At 50.8% G+C, this 22,298-nt stretch overlaps 1 protein-coding gene across 1 annotated transcript in view; it reads right to left on the reverse strand.

Annotated features, from left to right (window-relative positions):
* Fam49b (family with sequence similarity 49 member B) overlaps positions 1-21,402 on the reverse strand; it is a 132,634-nt gene extending 111,232 nt beyond the window's left edge. The window contains exon 1 of the mRNA XM_021216915.2: positions 21,132-21,402. The gene's annotated coding sequence lies outside the window, so the exon portion shown is untranslated. The remainder of the gene's footprint in view (positions 1-21,131) is intronic.
* Positions 21,403-22,298: the final 896 nt, after the last annotated feature.

Genomic DNA, 22,298 nt, shown 5'->3' on the forward strand with positions numbered 1-22,298 from the left:
AAGGACCACCCACTATCATTTAATGTATATAAAATGCACAAAAGGTGGGCTGACAGAAAGATGAAAGAGTGCTGGTCGCCTGGTTACCTTGGGCTGAGGGAGAAGATGGGAGAGGAACCGAACACAAACCGCAATGGGTTGAGGATGCTCTGAAATAGCATGAGTCTGTCACATCAATCATAAGGTATACAAAATATCTTAGAATGGGCAGGCTCTACTGTGCAAAATACACCTTCCTAGAGCTGCTGCAAGCAATTATTGCAGATTATTATTTCACATAGTGAAATCCAAGTGTCAACAGACCACAGTCTCTAGAGGCTGGGCACTGGGAATAAGCAACCCCCTTGCCTTTTCTAACTTCTGGCAGAATACAGCTCCCGGAGACATAGCATCCTTGGATCTATCCCCCCCCTGACCTTTGGCTACATCTGCACATGTTCTGTGACCCTGACTCCTGGGTGTCTTCCTCTTAGGACTCTCGTGATTTCCGAGGTTCACAGGATAATAGATCAGCTTCCCACGTAAAGGCCCCTCACCCAGTCACATCTGTGAAACCCATGTGGCCGTGGAAGTCACAAAATTCTCTGATTTTGAGGATGAAGACAAGAACAACCAGGGGCCCCTTTTCTGTCTAACATTCACCACAATAAAGCTGCCATAATACCAAAAGCAAAGCCACAAGACAGGGCTCAGGGACAGCACACCGGAGTAGATCCATCGCCAAGGAGGGCCAAGGGTGGAGTGGGGCTGCCCTGGGGCTGAATGACCCAAGAATGACCCTCTCACTTAGGCTTCTAAGTCTAGGGGAGAGTGGGGAAAGGGGATGACAGGAGAACCTGAGGAACTGCTGCTGTGTGGTCAGGTGGGAGGGGCAGAGGGAGAGGGAGGGCTTAGAGTTGAGTCTGTACTGATGTAAAATCCCCTCTCACGCGCACAGACACATACGGTCAGTTCTAAGAGAGAGAGGGGATCTAAATCTCTCAGTGGTTTGAAAACACACACAAAGTGAGTCCAAAGCGAGACATGAGACTTTTGCCAATATCCCCATCAATAAGTAAGAGCCACTCCGTGCTTTCTCGGCAAGGACTTTCAGAGGACAGCAGGTTCTAGACCAGCCGCCTCATCAAGACAGGCCAGACAAGAAGTATGGACTCCAAGCATCCCCTGCAAAGGAGGCAGCGCTTCAGAGTCCTAAGCGGCCCAGTAGCCTGCCCTGTATCCACCGCTCTTTATCATTGTTCATATCTCTCCAAACAAATTCAAGGCAGTTTATAAGAAAGCACTCCTTTCTTGAAAAATGGAATTGAATCTGCTCAGGGTGGGCATGGTTACAGTCTTCGTGTACTGGCAGATAGACCCCTTAATTCACTCCACTCACTGAGAACACAGTATCTTTTCACCCAAGGGCCTGCACCTGGTTCCAGGTATTGCGTAGGACAAAGACAGCAATGATGAGTTTTCGGTACCCCTCCTTCACACCATTAGTGGGCCACACGTTCTACTGACTGTAACACCCGCCCCCCCCCATAGTTAAGTGAATGAACTTCCAAGTGCAACTTTGCTCTCTTACAGGGCACAGGATGTGGGTGCCTCCCTCTAACCTAATGTTCACATCACTGCAGAGCTAGTATTTTTTTTTTCTAGAATTTGTGAACCTGACTACATCACTTTCTGGACTCTCTGGGGCAATCTTGTTCTGCCCTCTCCCACCGACAGGCTACCGCATGCAGGATCACGAGAGACTGGCGTTATCTCCCTTAGCCCATGCCCCTAAAGAACTATTTGGTCCTGATCTGCAGATGAGCAGTTCAGAGTCAGTCAGCATGAAGTAGTCTTCATGCCCTCTCAGTAACACAATGGCAGACAGCAGAAGCCAACCAGGACCACTAGACGGAACTCTGTATGTGAGTTTGCTGTGTAATGAGGAATCCCTCAAACCCAGAGGCCAGCTGGAGAAATACACTTGAAAAATGAGCAAGAGAGACATAGCAGAGGGAGAGCCAGGCTTCAGCCAGGCCTCCATGTGTTACCCAGGACAGAAACACCTCCATGGGCTCTTGCCATGATCACCTCCAGGTGGTCCTGCTCAGGGCCTCACGGCCCAGAGGCTGCTGGGAAAACCTCGTTCTGGTCTACCTCGGCTGCCTGCCAGGAAGCAGCAAGACTCACACATAGACACTCTATGCCCCTAAGTATAGGAAGCACCCAAGAGATGCCCAAATCCTTCAAACTTAAAGTCAATAAACTCCAACCCATAAGCCCCAGGTCACTGCTGACTGGGAAAGAGAGTAAGAGCGAGGCCTCTGAGTGTCTACACCGCCCAGGGCCCAGTGTTGACAGAGGAAGTATTTCTCCATCACTCACCACAGAGACCAAACATGAAGCAGAATTTGAAGTACTGGCTATTTCAAAACACCTCAAGTGGTATGGAAAGGTTACTTCCTGAAAGAGCCTCTCCCGACCTCCAGGGCAGCTACTCTTTGGAGAACTTAGCTGCCATTACATACATGCAGTTCATGTAGTCATCCATCCTTTCCTCCATTCTGAAAATGGTGCAGGAGTATCAGGCTCCCATGCCGGAGACTAGGGTTTCAGAGAAGAACCGGGCGCCATGCCAGACTTCCAGCCTTTTAATGGTGGCCGGAGGGCTAAGAGAAGGTTTCCTCTTCAGGGCTGCTGATTGCCATGGAAGGTTAGAGGTCCTTCTCCCACTTCTCTACACTCACACCCCAATGAGTTAACTCCTAGTCAGTCAGCAGCCCGAGAACCACGGTCCCAAGGACAAGGCTAGGTGGCTACATAGAAGACCCTCACAGGAAAGGTTGATGACTAGCTAGGCTACAAATGCCAAGTCCTGGGCAGTCAGTGTGCCAAAGATTGTGGGGGGAAGGGGTCCTGAGGTAGAGGGTGTCCTAACCCCAGTGTACTGGGGGCTCTGGGGCAGACTGTGGTCCTGGCATCGGCTGGTCCTCAGGAAATGAGATGCAGCATGCGTTAGGTGCTTCCGCAGCTCTCGTACCTGCATTGCTACCGCGCCACATCTTCCTGTTTGTAAAACACTACCTCTCCTTTTACCTCTACCTCTGATGCATTTTGCTAAGGCTGCGTAAAGCTGGGAAGAGATGACACAGCCCTGGTGCCTCGGACACCGTTTGTTTGAAGTCCTCCTTAATAAGTCCTCCCCTTTGCCCCAGACCTAGTGCCCTCCAGTCCTCCCCAGGCTAGAAGATCCCTACCATTGCCCTCCATCTTTCCACTGAAGCATCCTGATTTGAGTGGAACACTCACTCATCTGGGCGAGACATGGCTGTATTCCCAGGACCGAATGAAAGTAACCTGGGGGGATCATGAGACTCAGAAAGTGAGCAGGAAAGGACAGGAAGACTGTGAAGGTACAGCCCCGCTGCTTCTGATTCCTCCCGCTCTGAGCTTACAGAACAGGAAATGTGTCTCAGCTTAGATGACTTGCCCAAGATGTTTCTGTTAGCAATTTGCTGTTAAGAGACATAAATGCACCCCAAACCCTTCCCTGGAAGGCTTTTCATGATATTCTGCACATTTTTTTAAAAAAAATGGTGCTGGGTTTGGTGGCATGCCTGTTATCCTAGCATTGGGAAACAGGCAAAAGGATTCTGAGTTAGATCCTGGAACCTACATGGTAGAGAGAGTCAACTCCTATGGGTTGTTCTCCCACCTCCACAGGCATGAGCGTGCAGACACAACACACATCTACACACCATGAAATAGATGTTGTAAAATGCATTACCTGTGCAGGGGAGATGTAGGGGAAGGAGGAGGTAAGCAGGGAAGGCACAGGGATCAGAGTGATTGACAGGCCACCAAGATGCTCAGCAGGTAAAGGTACTTGTACGATGCTGGCACTTGCGTGCCGTCCCAGGACCAGGGTGTTGGAAGGCAGAGGGAAAAAACTGACTCCAAAAACTTATCCTCTGTCTTTTAAGTACATTATATGACATGTGTGCCACACACACACACACACACACACACATACTGTACATATACAATACACATACTATAGTACAAAAAAAATTTAAGTTTGCCAGGAGGTGGTGGCACACACCTTTGATCCCAGCACTCAAGAAGCAGAGGCAAACACATCTCTGAGTTCAAGGCCAGCCTGGTCTACAGTGAGTTCCAGGACAGCCAGGGCTACACAGAGAAACCCTGTTTTAAAAAAAAAAAAAAAATTAAACTTTTAAAAATTAATACTGAACAAATGGACAGAGTCAGGAACCTGCCAAGTGAATTAATTACTCAAGATGTGGCTTCAGCTGACACAGGCACGCCGGCCTGTGGAGAAGGCAGAGGGCACATCCTTCACTCCAGACCGCTGGAATTCCCACCACGGGTGGGGCTCTCGTCTCCCCTGCTGTCAAGAGTCTCCCAAGAAGAGAAACAGTGCCAACGTTCTTTTTGGCTGCTGCAGGCTTCTTAATTAAAGTTTGGGATGTGTGTTTATTCAGGGTTGATAAACACAGACCCACAAAAAAAAAAAAAAAAAATGTGTTTAAGAGAAAGCAGATGAAATGTGGGGCAGAACTAGCTAATAAAATCAGGAGACGCTGTGAATTTTCAACCCTGACAGCGTAACTTGCAAGAGGCTGAGGCCCAGAAGTGAACCCGGTGCTATGTTGCCAGGGTAAATGCAAGCCATCACTTCCTGCAAATTAATTGCTCCCTGGCAGGAGATGTGTACAAAGTTTCTCTGTTCTGGGCCAGGAGGATGATACAGCCAATGTGGCTTCCTTCTCCTGCCCGCCTGCCACCAGGTGGTCCCTCAGCGTGCCAAAGCAGCATTTCAAACGCCTATAGATCTGCCCAGGGAGGAAGAACTCATGTGAAGACTCGGAAAGATGAAGTCAATGGAAGAGTCCAGAAGCTGAGGCTACCTCTCGTGTCCGGGGACCTCCATCTCATAAGGACCCCTGTCCTCGGTACCAGCAGGGGTCCTTTACAGAGACTGCCTCCCACACCATAGGTTCTTCCTTATTCCACGCTGGGGCAGCATGGAGCACCACTATTCTGAAACACGTGAATGTGGCCTAGATGGCAATGAACGGCCAAGAAGTCCAGGAGCCAGGAGGTTGAAGGGTTTTCCCAAGGACAGGGATGGCTTCCCAGACATCAAAGGGAGCTTCAGAGGGGTGGTGCCCAGGGCCGGCCTTAATGAAACCATAATGAACAAGTTTCCACAAATAAAGACAACAATGAGAGGGCAAGCGGAAGGCCCAGAAAACAATCAATGCCTTTGATTAAGCACTGATGAAATTCCCCATCATGGCTTTCATCCCGCTCCCGAGGGCTTTCCTTGGCTCTGTGATGTATTCAAAACCATCTTGAATATACATTACTCCCCAAGCCACTGAACACAGGACTTGGCTCCGCTGCTGCCGCCCAGCCCCAGGCCAGGCAGCAGTGTCCCAGATGGCCTCTCACGCCAGACAATAGCCACCCCAAGATGCTCAGAGAGCCGTGTTGCCTCATTTTTGTACAAGACCATTTTTCTCAGCCTGCCCACCACTGCGGCTCGGCTCTGCTGGGGCCCCCCAAACACTTCAAGGGACTTTCTGGCAATTGTCTGGGGTTTAATTCCACCCTGAAGTAGCTCCCTGTTCATCAAAGCCAATCCAGCTTCCAGTCCAGGAACTACGGAGGGACTGCTACATCGCCTCAGACAAGATACACCTGTAACTCATCAATGCCACCTCTGCTCGCACCGGGTTCTCTATGAACTGCAGTTCCCTGCACTGACTTCAAAGTCAATCCATACTATCCCTTTCTTTATGCTCTCCTCCCCGAATCCTCCAAGTAGTTTGGTTCCTCAGTTCCTGGGTGACCTCAGCGAGCCTGGAGCATGGCTAGAGGTTCATCTATGTCTGGCTACATACATATCCTCATGGGCAGCCTCCAGATGAGTTTCTGTTCACAGCTCTATGTAAAATATCTGAAACATACAAAAATCAAGTGTAAGAATGGCACCTCTTACATCCACCACCAGCTTAAGTTAAAAAAACAAAACAAAACAAAAAAACCCAATGGCTAGTTCCCAGGTAACCAAGTCATAGTCCTCTCTCTTTCTTTCCTCTCTGCACTTTTTTTTTTTTTTTTTTGGTTTTTCGAGACAGGGTTTCTCTGTATAGCCCTGGCTGTCCTGGAACTCACTTTGTAGACCAGGCTGGCCTCGAACTCAGAAATCCACCTGCCTCTGCCTCCCAAGTGCTGGGATTAAAGGCGTGCGCCACCACGCCCGGCTCTGCACTTCTTTATGTTTTATTTGTGCACAAGCTTGGCGTGATGAAGCTCAGTTGGCAGAGTGCTTGCACAAATTCCCAGGTCCGATCCTTAATATCCTACAAAACAAGACTGCTGGTTACTCATCCTAGGATAAAATACCCTGACAAAGACGACTTGGAGGACTGTTTAATGTGGCTCAAGGCTTAAATGTTCAGTCCATCGTGACAGGTAGGGAAGTACCAATGGCAAGAGCATGAGCGTGAGGCTGGTCACAATGCATGAGCAGTCAGGGAGCAGACGGCAATATGGACAGCTCTATGCAAGCTGGCTTGAGCCTCCGGGACCAAAGCCTAGGGGATGATGCCTCCTACTTTCACAGTAGGGCTTCCCACTTCAATTACCCTAACCAACCAAGATAATCTCTCAGATGGGCCCAAAGGCTTGTTTCCTAGGAGATGCCAATCCCTGTCAAGTTTATAGTCAACTCGAAGCATTACGGCAGGTATAGTAGCACATATGCTGCCTCAGAGAATCAAGAAGTTCGAGGCTACCCTTAGCTGCATAGTGAATTTTGTAAAGCCATCGTGGAATACACAGGATCTGAGGAAGGTGGCAACAACAACAAGACTGAATTGCATTGCTTTGTTATAAATTGCTCACCATTTTAGAACTTTATATGTGTCCACAGTAATATGTGCCAGAGTCAGGGACCATCTGAGGGCAACACTTGTCTCCTGTGCTACTGTAATCCTTGCCACTAACCTAGCTTGGGCATAGCTCACACTTCATACTTGCTTATAAACATGAAAAAAAAAAAAAAAAAAAAAGAACAGAACATGGAGTGCAGGCTGGCCCCACAGAATGGGTTTACCCCACCCATGACCTGAGAAAGGAGAAGGGAACACAGGGACTTCCACCATGATACCTACTTCCTTCTGAATATCTCAGACTGTCCTAGAAACCTGAGAATGTCTCGGTCCCCAGCATGACACCACTCAGAGTCCACCTCAAGGACCAGGATTTTGAGTGTCAGCACTGAGAGCACTTAGCAGAGTACCTTCTACGTGGGGGTGGGGCTGGGGAGGAGGAGAGGGGCCGCCAGGACTTAGTTCTCAGAGGGCACAGAGTCCTCGAGTACTTTGCCACCTTAACTTTCCGTCCCCTGCACAACACGGCTCCATGTGGCTTCTAGGATCTTTGGAGGGAACCTAGTGTCGAACAAAGGAGAAATTGCTCCAACAGGCAAGGAGCAGGGAAGGGCTGGGGGCAGGGGTGGTTGAAGGACAGGCTAATTTTGAGAACAAGGCACTCCACAGGACTTCAGAGTAAAGGGAAGAATGTCCCTACCTCCTTAAAGTGTTCTTCCCACTAAACTGTGGCTTTGACGTCAACCTTCAAATCTCCCCTCCACGCCCTGCTGTAATTCACATGTGTGGACCTTGACAAGAGTCAGCGCTAAGAAAGTAAGTCCCCACTCTGGCACAGACCGGCCATGCAGCTTCCAACAAATCTTTCAACCCAAGTTTCAGTGTTCTAAAATGCTTCCTCAAGTACTCGTGAACCGTGGCCCCCCTGAGTTTGACCTCGGTGGTGTTTACTAGAGCGGAGCCAACACAAGCACAAACCGGCTATGCGCTGCTCCGCGATGCTTACTTTTAAGCCCCTCTCGGACTCTTGGCTTCCTTCTTTCTGTTTTTAAGATTCAAGACTTAGTGCTTGGTCACCACCACGACTCACACAGGCCAAGAAGCTCATTTTAAATTCACTGCTGACAACTCGCTGCTCCACTCAAACCTGGCACCCCGCATTATGCAGGCATATCTATTCATAGATAGATGCCTGTTCCTAGAGCGAGCTCTCAACTAGTCACACTACAGGGGACGCGTCCCGTGTGTGAGACCCGTGTGGTGGCGAGGACACTGGGAGGGACAGACAGAAAGACTCTTCTGTGACAGCCACAGCAGCCAAAACCCATGGTGGCCAAGACAGCAGCACCCTTGCATACGGCTGGAGGTGGGAGGGGACAAGAATCAAGGGCCGAAATTGAGGAACACACACTCCACCTCATCCCCTCAAGAAACAACATTCAGAGCCAATAATCCAGCTAAGGACAGAGCATGGAGCACACAGCACCCTCAGAGATGGAGAGACTCCATCATTAAGCCCATGTTGGTACTGCCTGCCTTGGCTTCCCAGGCTCCACATGACCAAGCCACACTGCAAAGGCTTCACAGCAGATGGGCAGCCAGCAGGGGTTTGCTGAGCTCATGGAATTCTCCAGTTTGAGCAGGGTAGCAGGGAGCTGCTGGGTGCCTGCTGCGCGCTCTGTCGTCCATCCGTCCGTCATCCAAGTTTTCCTTCTACCTCCTCCCTTGAAGAGTGAGGAGCTTGCCTGACTCAGCTCAGAGAGTCCCGGGAAGGCAACCATTCCCCCCAATCATTTAAACACAGCCGGGGAAGCAAGGAACATGTTGCTTCCTCTCCAAGGGGCTGAGGGCAGGGAGCAGAAGCCAGGAGAGACCGGCAAGCCGTGAGGATAACAGTAGGCAGCTCCCACGGTCAGGAAGCGAGGACCTGAGTGTTGGTGCTATGACTGCTTCCTCCTTTCCCTCTTTGACTTAACCCAGCATCTCTGCCCACAGCACAGGGCCACCTACCTCCAGAAAGACTTCCCTCTTCTGTGGAGGTGGCTTCAAGGACACACTCAGAGACACGCTTCCTAGGTCACTTCAAGTGCAATCAAGTTGACAACACTAACCATACGAGCTCAAACCAACCAGAGATTCTTCTAGAAACGTGATGATAACTAAATGCCTACCTCAAGGTCCTAACACGGACGCTCTACCACAAAAAACACACACATACATGTGAAAACAATAAATCCATGGGCAGAGATGTAGCTGGGTGGTAGAGCATTCACTTAGCATGTGCGTGGCCCTATCCATACTACAGGAGAAAAAACCCAACTAAGTGTGTGTGGTGTCCCACACTGTGGCCCCAGCACTGAGGAGACTCTGGAGGGAGTACAAGGTCAGCTGCGTGGTGAATTCCAGGCCAGCCTGGAAGACATAGTGAGACTCAAAATGAATAGTAGGAAAGAGGAAATAAAGGGAGGAGGGAGTGAAGATTTCAGGGGAGGGTAAGATAGATATTTAACAGGTACCAGTGTGAATTGTCCACCCAAAGCAGAAATGTAATGTGTACACTTGTTCACCAGATATAAACAGGGCACCTAGAACCTTGGCTGCTAAGTACACTTCCTTTAAAAAAAAAAGAAAGAAGTCCCACCCAGCGACCACAAGGGCCTGTGGACAATCTTCAACACTGGAAAACGGAAATTTGAAATGTCTAAGGTATTTTCAATCCGATTCCCTCTGAGGCACAGGCGGAGGCGACAAGTGTGCCACATGACAGACACAGAAGTCTGAGGAGATGCCATTTTAAATACCATGGAGTGTCTGGGAATTTGCAATTCCACACTCAGCACAGAACGGCCCCTATGGGGCACCTTCAGCTGTCCCCTCCTTCTGGCCTGCTCAGAAAGGCACAGATACACATCCCTGAGCATTCCAGAGCTCAGAGGCCCGGTGCTGCAGAGGCACACCTGAAGGCCTGAGGGCACCGATCTTCCCTGCCACCTAGCCAACTTCCTTTCGCCTTGGCACTTACAGACAGAAACCCCTCTGCTACTGTTTTTCCATAACTGTCACTCATTTTTGTCAAAAAAAAAAAAAAAAAAAAACAGTTTCTACATGATGTTAAGAGCATTACTGAACAGGGTACTTCTAGGTTCCATCAATCCTACCAGCTGCTCACTGTGAAGAAGCAAAGTGATTCTAGAAAAGTCTCTCATGAAATGGAAACATCTGTGTAGACCTAGGGGAGGCTGGCAGGGGTGGCAATCATTCAAAACGAACCAGCTGTCTACTCATAGTGTCACCAGATCTCAACAAGTCCTATGTTTCCTTAATTAATCGGCTGCTGGGTCAGAGAGTAACGGTTCTTGCCACCATGTATGACAACCAAGGACACACACGGTGGAAGATCAACTCCTTTGAGGTGTCCTTGGGCATCTACTGCTGTGCTGGAGTGCGAGCACACACACACACACACACACACACACACACACACGTTGACACACAATCCCATAAGTAAAAATAAACAAATGCAGTAATCTTTGACTGGCTGGCTGGCTGGCTGTGTCTTAGTTATTAAGTTATTAAGAAACTTGGGTTTCTTCCTTTACCCTGCAAACAGTAAAGTGCTGGGACTTGTGGGAAGGAAAGGGGAGGCCTAGGGAAAGAAGGAAGGGGAAAAGAGAACAGGATGCAATCACATGACAGAGAATATGCAAAAAATCAGAAGCTCATTTGGATTCTCGGCCCCCACCAGACCTTCTGACACCATTTCTGTATAGTTCCCTCGGGCCTTTTTCTACCAAACACTGACAGCTTTTCCACATCCTCTGTGGCCCTGACTCCCAGAGGCCCCATGTCCATTGTAACCTTGTGGCCACAAGTGACAAGACTCTGGCCCTGTCAGACACTCTGTCATCTCTACTCAAGTTGAACAGGTAGCAGCTGAGGCTCAAGGTCTCCGGACAACATTCTTCCCATATTATCTGTGTCCTTAGGAGAGAGATCCCAGAAGTGACTCAGCCGGATCAAAGGTTAGAATGACAGTTAGCTCCTGCTGTCAGTCTCCACAGTATACAGAAGTGTCACTCCAAGACACAGTCAGAGACCATCGAGAGAACCTTCAGACAGTGGCACTTTTAACAGCACCAGGCCTTTCTCTACCAATCAACTCAGGTGATCCTACGTGCTCCCCAGCTCTCCTCCCTGCCTGGAGTTCCACAAGACATTGGAGAAAACTCCAGAAGATGGAATCAAACAGATGCCCTTCCTCAAAGCCATGTAAGGTGGGAACGGGGCTACAAAAGACCAGGCTCCTTGTTGAGGAAAGTCTTAAGCCAAAGATGAGGTTACACTGGGAGATAGACTTCCAGGCCACACTCCCCATGGTGAAGGAAGAGAGGCCAGGGAACATTTGTCCCTTCTGAGGGGGAGGTCAGAAGGCAAGCCAGGTGCATGCACACGGTCTCCTCGCTTCTCACATTCTGAACTGCAAGTCTAAGAAGCTGCTGGAACAAAACCTCGTCCTACAGAGGGGGACCTTGGGGGCCAAGTGCAGTGTCCCCTGTGTCAGCACTTTCAGATCAGCTCCAAGAAGGGGCAAGAGAGAATAACCACAAACTCACTGTGTGATACAGACTTTTTCATTCAAAAACATGAAGTCATGCCTTGCCCAGTCCAGAGAAGTCACTCCCCTGTCCCCTATGTCCAGCACCAGATAGCCAGAACCCCTAAAACCTTCTTGAAGGGCCATCAGACTCCAGACCTGGGGTGACAGAGGTCAGGCACAACAAACCTGCACAAGCCACCCTGGGTGCCAGCAGAACCCAGTGCACACTGCCTATGTCCTCGGTGTGTTGCAATGGGCAAACCTTGCTCACCTGAGCCAGATTCAAATGCACTCAGACTAATTTTTTTTTAAAAATCTTTTCTATTCATTTAGAAACCTTAGGGGTTGGGGATCGTGGTGCAGCTCAGCTGCTCCACTACAGGCCTGAAACCCCTGAAGCCCTGAGTTCTGCCACCTAAGAAACTGAGCATGGTTGAACGTGGGTTATAACTCTAGCACTTGGAGGGTGCGGGCAGGGAGGGTCACCACTTCAAAGTCATCCTCACGACATAATGAGCTGGGGGCCAGCCTGGGCTACATGAGACCCTGCAACAGAAACGGGGGGGGGGGGGGGGCGGGGGCTGTTGATTTAGCTAAGTGGTAGAGCAATTGCTTACCCAGGAAGATCCTGAGTTCAATCCTCAACTCAGAAAGAAAGAAAGAAAGAAAGAAAGAAAGAAAGAAAGAAAGAAAGAAAGAAAGAAAGAAAGAAAGAAAGAAAGGAAGGAATCTGTATTTGCTCCCTTTTTTGTACTCAGTGCTGCTAGTAGTGTGTATAGGCGTGTGCATGTGTCTGTGTGCGTGTTTGTGTGTGCATGTGTCTGTGTGCGTGTTTGTGTGTGTGTGTGTGTGTGTGTGTGTGTGTCTATGTGCACAGAGGATACCAAGTATTCTACTGTTCTCTTTCCACCTATTTCTAAATCAGGGGCTCCTTGAACTCGGCTAGCTGCCAGCAAGCCCCAGTGGTCCCTGCTATTGCCCACCGTGTGCCCCAGGCCACACCTAGTTTTTCACCCAGGTGCTGGGATTCCAACTCGGCCATATCCTTTCTTCCTCACTGAACCATTTCCTTATTCTCAGGTGCTGTCCTTAAGTGTGTCCTGTCTACTACAGCTCAATCCATACATCCAAGTGACGACCTCACTACGCAGCTCTGTGTGCAGAGCACAGTCCTTTTGGTCAGGGCTGGGTGAGAAATCATTGTCTCTGCCAACTTTTGCCTGCTTGGTTGACTTCCACTTCCATGGTAAAGATGTGACTCTCATTAGTCAGGTCTCCTCTTCTTTGGTTTTCTGGGCCTTAATCGAGGACTGTCAGTTGGAGACTATTAGAAAACCAGTCTGTCTCAAATGACAACAGAAAGACAGTACTCCACAAGGTTGACGGTCACCCATAAGACCCAATAACTTCATACTCCACCCCACCTCCCCAGGACAGTCTAGTCAAGAGAACTAGTTTTTCCTGTAGCCATGCTCTGACCTTATGACATTTAGCAGGGCTTAGCCATCCTTGGCCTGGGAACTCATTCATGATTTCTAAACTCCTGTGTGACACTGGGAAACTCACATCACCTCTCTGGACCATGGTTGCATGTCTGAACAGGTACTACCCTGGAAGAGAACCAGAGTTAGTCCCACCGAGAGGGATGGGGTTACACTGACCTCTCAACACTGGGACAGTAGGCCCCCAGGGTCAGTCCCCTCCCATGGGGAAGTGCTTCCTCTTTCGCTGTCTGGCCCAAGGCTCAGGACTTAGTCATCTATAGTTGTTTCCTGTGTGGGCAATGGCCTGATAAAGGCTGGGGAAGATACCTGGTGACCTTTAGGGTTTTTCCTATCTCAGGCCAACTGACAGATCCCCAGCCATGAAGACTCTGAGACATCTGTAAAGGGTGATGGATTAGTCCAAACTGTCACACGGCTGATGGGCGTCAAGGACCAGGCTTTAGCACCCTTGAGAGTACTCACCTCCTGAGGAGTGATTGTCACAGGCTGAGACAAGCCAATCACGTGACCACGTCGTAGTTACAAATCCCACCAAATCTACAGAGAGTCGAGAGGAATCTTGGGGGCTAGGGAGATAGCTCAGCAGCTAAAGGACCTTTCTTTGATCCCTGGAACCCACATTTAGAAAAAGGGTATAGTAGTTTCAAAATGCTAGAGAGGCAGAGACAGGCAGATCTTTGGGGCTCGGTGGCCAGCCATCCTAGCCAAATTAGTGAGTTCTAAGCCAGTATAAGACTCTATCTCAATTAAAAAAAAAAATGATGATACTTGTGGAATGACACTCCCTGTGGTTCATACCTGTACACACACACCACCACCACCACCACCACCACTACCACCGCCGCCACTCCAGTCCAAAACCTTCCACACATGAACTTGCCCAGCAATAAGGAACGCAGAGTTGGTGGATCACCCACAGACATAGGCCACCAAGGGTTGGGTGCTCTCAGGCTAACTATTCTCCAGGATGCTAGGGAGTAACCCTCCCAGGAAAGCCTCTGCTCCTGGTGGGGTCACCACATACTTCCTGAATTCCATTACAGTCCCTGGAACGAGGTGAGAGAGAAGTGGGCCCCGAAGTTGATGATGTGGAATGTCTGAGCTCCTGCTCTCCTTACTAGGCTCCATGCTCTCTCCCTTTTTCTCAACTATAATGTGATAGTAAATACGATCTGCCTCACCAAGTGACCAGGAGATAGGCTACCCAAACTCAGAAGGCAGAACACACACACTATCCCCTCTCTGAGGGCTTTCACCAGAGCTGCCTTCCTGGTCCTTGGCACCTGAATGAAGATAACTGGGCTGGGCTTGGGTCAGCCAGAGAAGAAACAAAGCCAAACTCCCGGAAGCTCCACACTCCTTGGGCCCCTTAGGGACTTGAGTGGCTGCCAGACACTGTCTGTTCCCCCACGGGACAACATCACAGGCCTGGAACACACTCAGCAGCTACTTGCTTTATTACTTTGTTGAATGGCAGGAGAGATCTCAGGCCTCCATCACAAACAGGTGAGCTAGGGACGCATGTTCCGGAATGGCTGGAAAACACATTTCAGAACACACAGGATTACCATTTGATGAGTCACTCCCTTCGAAAGCCTCTTAGATCTGTGTGTATTCCAGCTGGGCTCTGGTGCCCAATATTACAGAACAGTACAGAAGAGCCTGGTTCAGGAAAGCAGGGCAGACACCGCGGGCGGGATGTGACTACCCAAGCTTCACTTCCTTGCTGTCTTCTACGACCTACTTCACTCTGGTTCTGAACAGAGCCGGGGGCTGGGGAAGATGTCGGCAGTACAGACCTTCCTCTGCCCAGTGTCCCCAGGCTCCGAGTCCTAGCCCTGGGGGCGCTGTACGAACTAGGACTCAAATGATAGCAGCACCTGGATGTGCAACCTCATGGAAGCATTGTTCAAAGAGCTACAAGAGGCTGGGAAATGGGCGCTGAGATGCCAAGCAAGGTCATACAACTTGCAAGAAGAGAATTCAGTCAGAGTCAGGTCTAGCACAGACATCCTGGCTCCAAAGGGTTGTTTCTCACTCCACTGCTGGCTCTTTCCAAAGATGCTGACCTCCTAGGCAGAGCATCTAGTGTTCCATAAAGCCACCCCAACAGTCTAAGAACATTAATCCACAGCCTTCTCTGATCTACAAGAACCTGGCTTCTTTCTGTATGTTCCCAGAAGGGGGCATTGCTAAAGCAGCTACACAGGGAGGTGCTGGGGGGGGGGGGTTATCCCAAGAAAGCAGGGACATCAGCCCAGCTTTCTCATGCACCATTCTGCTTCCATTTGGTGATATGACCTTCCCAAGGCCACAGAGTACTGTGGTAGAGCCAGGGTCGAGTTTAAATTCTAGAAATTCAAAGTCATACAAGGTCAATGACATAAGAGTCCTAGTAGATGAGTAAATACAGAGCCCTTCCTCCCCATATCCTCCCCCACCCTAATGAAACAGGACGGGAAGAGCTGGCCCGCCAGTGGCCCTCGTATACCATGGGATGACTTCAAAGCTACCGCTCTTCCCATCTTGAGCCTTCCTTTTCATTTACTGCTGCATGAGACCATCAGGGGCAGGGGTTCATCTAGCACCCCTGCATCCCACTATCTCTGAAGCGGTGTCGCTGGACACACTTGCGGTACGAATGAACAGGCACAGTGGGGCCAGCGGGAGATCCTAGGCTTTGCACCCAGAAGGCCTTGACTCATGGCCCTGATTCTGCCTCTTGGAATGTCTTCTGCCTCTGGGCCCCCACTGCCTTGTCCGCTTAAATGGGAGGACAGGATTGAGTTGAAACTCTAGAAATTCAAAGAGGTCCGACTCAGGCTCCGCCACAATCAGACTCCAAGGGATGCGCAATCGGCTCACACTATCTCCACCCCGCCCCCTGTATCATCTCTAGCCCTTCTGGTTTCTCCTGAGCTGAGGAGACCCTTGCTAATAGGTAGTGGAGCACTCCCTTCTCCATCAGCTGTATCCACTCTTGTGCACTGCACTAGGCTGAGGACTAACTCATTTAATGAATTTTCAACACATCTGCCTCTGCTACTAGCTGCCTCGGGAACCTCCAGGGTCACCATCCAGGTTTACATCCCTGGGGCCTGTCTTCCTGGTCCTGGCTGATGACAGGAGAAGCCAGGCAGTGAGGTGGGAGGAATGCCAAGTCCGCCTTGCTGGCTGTGTGGCCTACAGACCAGAGGCATCACAACCTCTCAGGCCACCCAGCTTTCTCAAGCACCTGACTCAGGCTGCGGGCTAAGCCCCAAGTGACTTGGCCACACACAAGCCTGGGAACTGCGGCTCCTCTCAGATGAGACCTCTTAAACTGGGGACACTAATAGGACTCACTATAGCCATTAGCTAATTAAAAGAGCCTAGCCTTAGGGAACATCATAGAAAAGAAGGCAGCAGGTTCATAAGAGCAAGTGGTTGGGTGGAGCTCTGAGGAACACTGACTTCTGGGCATGATGTGGCCATGACCTAGACACAAGTGGACCATCAACAGCTTGCCACAAAAGGGGAGAAGCTCACACAGCCCCACCTCACACTGAATGGGTTGAAACTACAGGCAGGTTAAGATTGTTGGAGGAGGGAGATGGGCCGGTCCTCCAGTACACAACCTTAACTAAACTGGCAGAGTCACTAATATAACAAAAAGACATGAAAGTGTGTGTGTGTGTGTGTGTGTGTGTGTGTGTGTGTAAATTTCATAGTGAAACCCATTATGTGTAATTAGTTTTTTACAAGATTGGTCTTAGTAACCTTCTGGAACCTTCCATGGAAGACAAACTGGGACCTGAAATGTATATACTCCAGAGGGTATCAAGGCATGGGATACTTCACAACCCCTTTGAGTCTCAAGGATGCCAGACAATGCTTGGAACACTAGCATTAAGCCCTGGCATTGGTCCTTGTCCCTTGAATCGAGCTGTCTTCACCCTGTCACCTCAAACGGGATGATGCACAAGCTGTCCACTTACCCCTCACAGGTTTGTCATCCACATTCCAAAAACACACTTCCTTCGATCTTGCCACGGAAGGGAGCCTTTCGGAACACAATTTCTTTCTTTCTTTCTTTCTTTCTTTCTTTCTTTCTTTCTTTCTTTCTTTCTTTCTTTCTTTCTTTTTTTTTAAATAATTCCTGCAACTGCTTTAATAGTTTCAGATTGTCTTAAATATTATTAAAAAACCCACTCTGGGCCACATTTCTTCCAGCAGATTTCATCCACTTCGATTATTTATATATTTATGAACGATACTCGTGGAGCAGATGGCAGCTACTAAGGCTTCGGCAAGTGGGGGCAGGAATGAATGGGACAGAGTGGAAGCGGGATGACTCGTCCAATTCTTCTTCCCAGCAAGCTCTGATGGAACCATCTCCCACTCAGTGGAAGCCCATACAACAGCCGGTCAACAATTGGATGAAAAGAACCCTCTTGGGCTTCCAAGTGCTTGCAGAATCCAGGTCTTTCTAGGAATAGCCCGTTAGTCCAGAGCTGCTTCCCAAAGCAGAACTGGAGGGGGAAAGGGGCTACAGGGGAAAGGATGTTGGCATTAGGTGAGGACAGAAAGAGCCTCCCTCATAGAGGGGAAGCAAAAACATTTACTGAGCACCTTCTGTGTGCAATACTGTTCCATCAACCTCAGTGTTCATCCCAACGCCACCTCCAGATGGCCAGCATGACTCTTCACGTTACAGACGATGAGGGTTCAAAGAGAGAGGAAGGACTTTGCTCACGAGTAGATAATCTGGCCCCCAAACCCACACTCTCAGTGCCTCTGGAAATAGAAATGGAAAGTGGGGGTGGAGGGTGGGCTGGCAGTGGGGTACAGGTAATTGTCCCTTAACTATATCCTTGACTAGGAAGTCATTTTTCAACCTGAGGCCATCTAGCCTTCAGGTCTTTCTGAAGTTCTACTGAAAACAATTTACACTCGGTCCACTTGAGACACAGGGGAAGTCAAGTCTTGGCTAAAAACAGGAAGAAGATACACAGGCTCAGGAAGATAAGGGGGGGTGTCACCAGCACACACAGGGTGGATGGGTTGAGAGAGAACCAGAGAGCGAGGTGGGGGTAACAGGTATTGGCAAACCCCTGTACCTAGGGCTACGGATACACAAGAGCTCACACGCTGTCTTCAGCAACCTATAAAAAAAAACACCCCCTCTTAGGAAAGTTAGCAGCCCTCCCTCCCTGGCCTCCTCCCGTTTTCTCTCTGGAAGTTTCACTGCAGTTAAAACAGAGAGGGGCTCCTGCCATCGTTTTATCTATGCTCTGACAGGCAAGACTGCCACTACTATTGCCATAATTGGTCTTGTTCTGGGGACTTCCATCGCCTAACTGATGCAGATTCAAGCGCACGACCCATCTGCCCATTTTACAGATAAGAACACTGCACAGAACCTTGGATGCCCATGTGAGGGCAAGAGAATAATGGGTTTACATTTGGACCCTACTCTCTCATGGGTACCCTGTGTGATGGGCAAGGGCTAGAACTGGCTCACCAGTTTGCAGGCAGGAAAAGGGGGCTTCAAGGTGATACTCATGTAAGACCACCTGCTGCCCACACAGATGAACTGATGTTACAGGTGTTTGTCTGTGTCAGACAGCAGCTCACCACATAGCACAGGCTGGTCTTGAACCAGTGATCTTCCTGCCTCAATATCCCCAGTGTTACATTACAGGTAGGCACCACCATACCCAGTTCACGAAACCAGTTTAAATCTACACAGCACAGCCTCAGAAGGATTTGTTGAAGATAGCTAAGTGACCATACCACCAAAGCCACAAGAATGGTGGTCTCCCCATCAAAGAGATGACAGAGATGCTGGACACGAAGCCACAATCTCCTGGCATCAGTGTCTCTCAGGAGCCCCTTCTGTGCACCCGTCTCCAGATGCAAGGCCCTCCAGGAACTAGCAGCCATGACTTTACTTCAGGAAGAACCACCAAAGAACAGCATCAAGGTCACTTCGAGGCCAGATGTTGACCTTGAGATGTAGACAGAATGTATTCACAAAGCACACAGGGAAAAGCCATCATTTTCTCATTCATTCCGTCGGAAAACAGGTCCATCTTTCCCAGGATGAGCCAGACACAGCTGTCAGGGAGACACAAAGCCATTCGGGACGCGGAGGACCACCAGAACCCCAGGCTAGTTTTGCAGCCCCAAGGCCCTGCACCCTCACCTCTCCCGGGCTGAGTACCCGGAAGTCCTGGCCTCACACCAAGTCTGGGTGAAATAGAAAGATTCTCTCTTGCCACACAGGTGACTGTGGCCACCGAGTGCCTTGACAAGAGCCGTGTAGCAGTGTCTCTGCCATGAAGGAGCTTGCTTGCCTCTGTAAATGAATGGGAGTGAGCGGGGACACAGTGTCACACACCTGTGGTCTCGCAACTCGGGTAGCAGAGGCTGGAACATTCACAAGTTCTGGGCCAGCCTGTGATACATCATAAGATCCTGTCTCAAAAAACGTCAAGAAGTCAACAAAGCAAGAAGCAGTCGCTCTCGGACTTATTGCCTGCCTGAGGTGGGATATCACCGCCTCCTCCAAGGTCTTCAGAGACGTGCACACAAGGCTTTGGAGGTTAAAAAGGAGAGGGGGGACATGGCTGTCAAACAAAGCAACATTTCCTTAAAATTTCCCAAAGTGCGCAAATACCTCCCTCCTCTCTCTCTCTCTCTCTCTCTCTCTCTCTCTCTCTCTCTCTCTCTCTCTCTCTCTCTCTCCAAATCTACAGCATACTTATTACAAAGTGCCTCCAGGAAGAAAGCCTAGCCAGGCGACCTGTTCTGCAGGCTCCACTGCAGGAGAAAAGCCATCTCTACCTCTCCCCAGCCTCCTTCCCAGTTACATGGAGCCCAGGGCCTGGGAAATCATCCCAGCTGGCAACCCTGCCAGCCACCTCCACTGTCATCTGGTCACAGCAAAAAAAAAAAAAAAAAAAAAAAAAAAAAGCTTCCTTTTTCTCCACACTGAATACAACCCTCCAAGAATAGGGAGAGTCTCAATCAAAACCAGAGTGGAAGCTTCCTCAGAGGGAGTCCCTGTTTCCTCCAGGGATCCGCGGATTTCTAGAGGCTGAGGTAACAAAACATGGCTCTGGTGATTATGGGATGGAAGCTAAGGGCAAAGAAGGCAAAAATGAGGAAGCCTACGGGCTCACTTCTCAAAATTTACCAGCCACCAATTCATTTCACAACTATCTATAGGAAGCCTCCCTGGGCTCCCGGCAAGGCAAGGCACGTGTCTTAAGGGATGAAGGCATTAAAGGGGAGGTGACATTCCCACCCTGAACCTCAAGGCCAGGAAACCTAGTCCCATTGACTGCAGGCCAGAACTGAGAGCAGCCCATTTTACAGACACAAGGAGCCGTAAGACCCAGAGAAGGCAGACAACTTGCCCAAGGTCACAAAGCTGGTGAGTGGTAGGACCAGGAATTAGACAGAGGTGCACCGCCACGTGACTCTCCCTGCTGCGCCACCTTCACACTCAAGCCCTCCCCCACCCCTCCATTTCTAGCGTCAGGGTGGGGGAATCTGAGACAACCCCCTAGGGCTCTGCCTGCAAAGGAAGTCCGGGTTCCTCTTTCCTCCCACCCCAGACGCAAGACCCACATTCGGAGGACACACACGGATTCCTTCCAGACCTACTGTGTGTGCACGACCCCCCTACCCCAGAAAGCCCTGTGGGCTGCAAATGCCTCCACCTCTGAACACTAAACTTCCATTTAAAAAAAAAAATGATGATAATGATGATGCCGATGATGATGAAAACATAACGGGCAAAGAGGAAGTGCTGTTTAAACGCCGGCGGGGGTCGGAGCAGGAGGAAGTCAGGCTGGTGCGAGTCTATTCGCCCTTTTGGTTCCTCAATTCAGCCGCCTGGCCTGGAACTCCCCCACCCCCCAAAATGAAGTTAGCGGAGGGCAGCGCGGCGCCCGGGTCAGGCCCTGCAGCGCTCACCTGGCCTGCAAGAGGGGTGTGCCCGGGGACGGCCACTCGGAGCCCGCGCCCCAGCCTCCCTCCCAGGGCACGGCGCCCCAGGCGCTCGCTCGCTCCCTCCCTGCAGCCCGGTGGACCAGGGCGGCGACGCCGCAGCGGGTTCCTGGCGGGCCCTGCACGTACCTGGCAGCCCGACGGGCGGGCGGGCGAGCGGGCGAGCGGGCGGCGGGAGCCTGCGGTGCACACACGCCGCTTCCGGGTCGGCGGCTCGCGCGTCCCCGCCGCAGGTTCGCGAGCGGCCCCGCCGCGGCAGCGAGCGACAGCAGCGGCAACAGCAAACGGCAGCGGCAGCGGCAGCGGCCCGGCCCCGGCGCGGCCAGAAATCGCTATAAAAGGAAGAGGCGGCGAGGAGGAAGAGGAAGCGCTGTTTACCTTCGCAGCCCAGCCCGGCGCCGCACAAAAGGAGGACGCGGCGACGCGCCGCCCCCCGCGCCCGGGCCCCGCCGCAGCACGGGCCCCGCGTCACCGCGCCCGGGACCGCCCCGCCCCGCGCCGCCCCCGCCCCAGCTCGCCCGGTGACCTTGGGCGAGTCCCGGGCGCCTAGGCCGGACCCCCAGGGCGCCGGGTCCCCCGCGGCCCCTCCCTCACCTGGGACGAGGGGTCGAGACGCGCTCGGCTCGGGCGCCACCTGCCTGGCTGCCCTTGGACCGCGGGAGCCCGGCAGAAACACCAGTGGTGCAAGCCCGCGGGCACCAGTAAAGCAGAGGCGATGCGAGGAGGGGGTCTGGGCTACCCACACGGTCACACGGTCGTCCCAGGACTTGTGATTTAACGAGGGGGAAACTCCCCAATTACCATCTCCTTGTTGGGATTTTTGGTGTGGGAACCCCTGTCCTTCCCTTTGCCTAGGACATCATTGAGGGGCATTTTCCCCCCTCTCCTTTACTCCTCTGCCCTCAAGTCCATGTCATCATTATCTTGATTTTCAACCAGATTTTTCAGGAGTATTTCATGTTCCGTGAAATATCTTTTCCCTGACCTCTAACGTGGTATCAAAAGGGTTACACCCACAGCTTTTGCCCCTCCTCATTCTTATCACCCCTCCACCTGTGCTGGGGGCTTGGGGGTACAATATTAGGGACTGATCTACCTTGGTCTATTTCATCTTTAACAAAGGTGTGTGTCCAGATTTTTCTTAACCTGGGCCAGTTCGGGGAGCTTGGGGTGCTGAGGTAGACTCCAGGAGGGCTCTCAGAGAATTTTTTGGTTTCGAGGAAACCTTGTAGTGCTGTGTAGAGCCACTCTGATGATGATAGCTTGCTTGCACTGGGACAAGCAAGAAAGGGTGTG

The sequence above is a fragment of the Mus pahari genome, chromosome 17 (genome assembly GCF_900095145.1).
Source record: "Mus pahari chromosome 17, PAHARI_EIJ_v1.1, whole genome shotgun sequence".
NCBI lineage: Eukaryota > Metazoa > Chordata > Mammalia > Rodentia > Muridae > Mus > Mus pahari.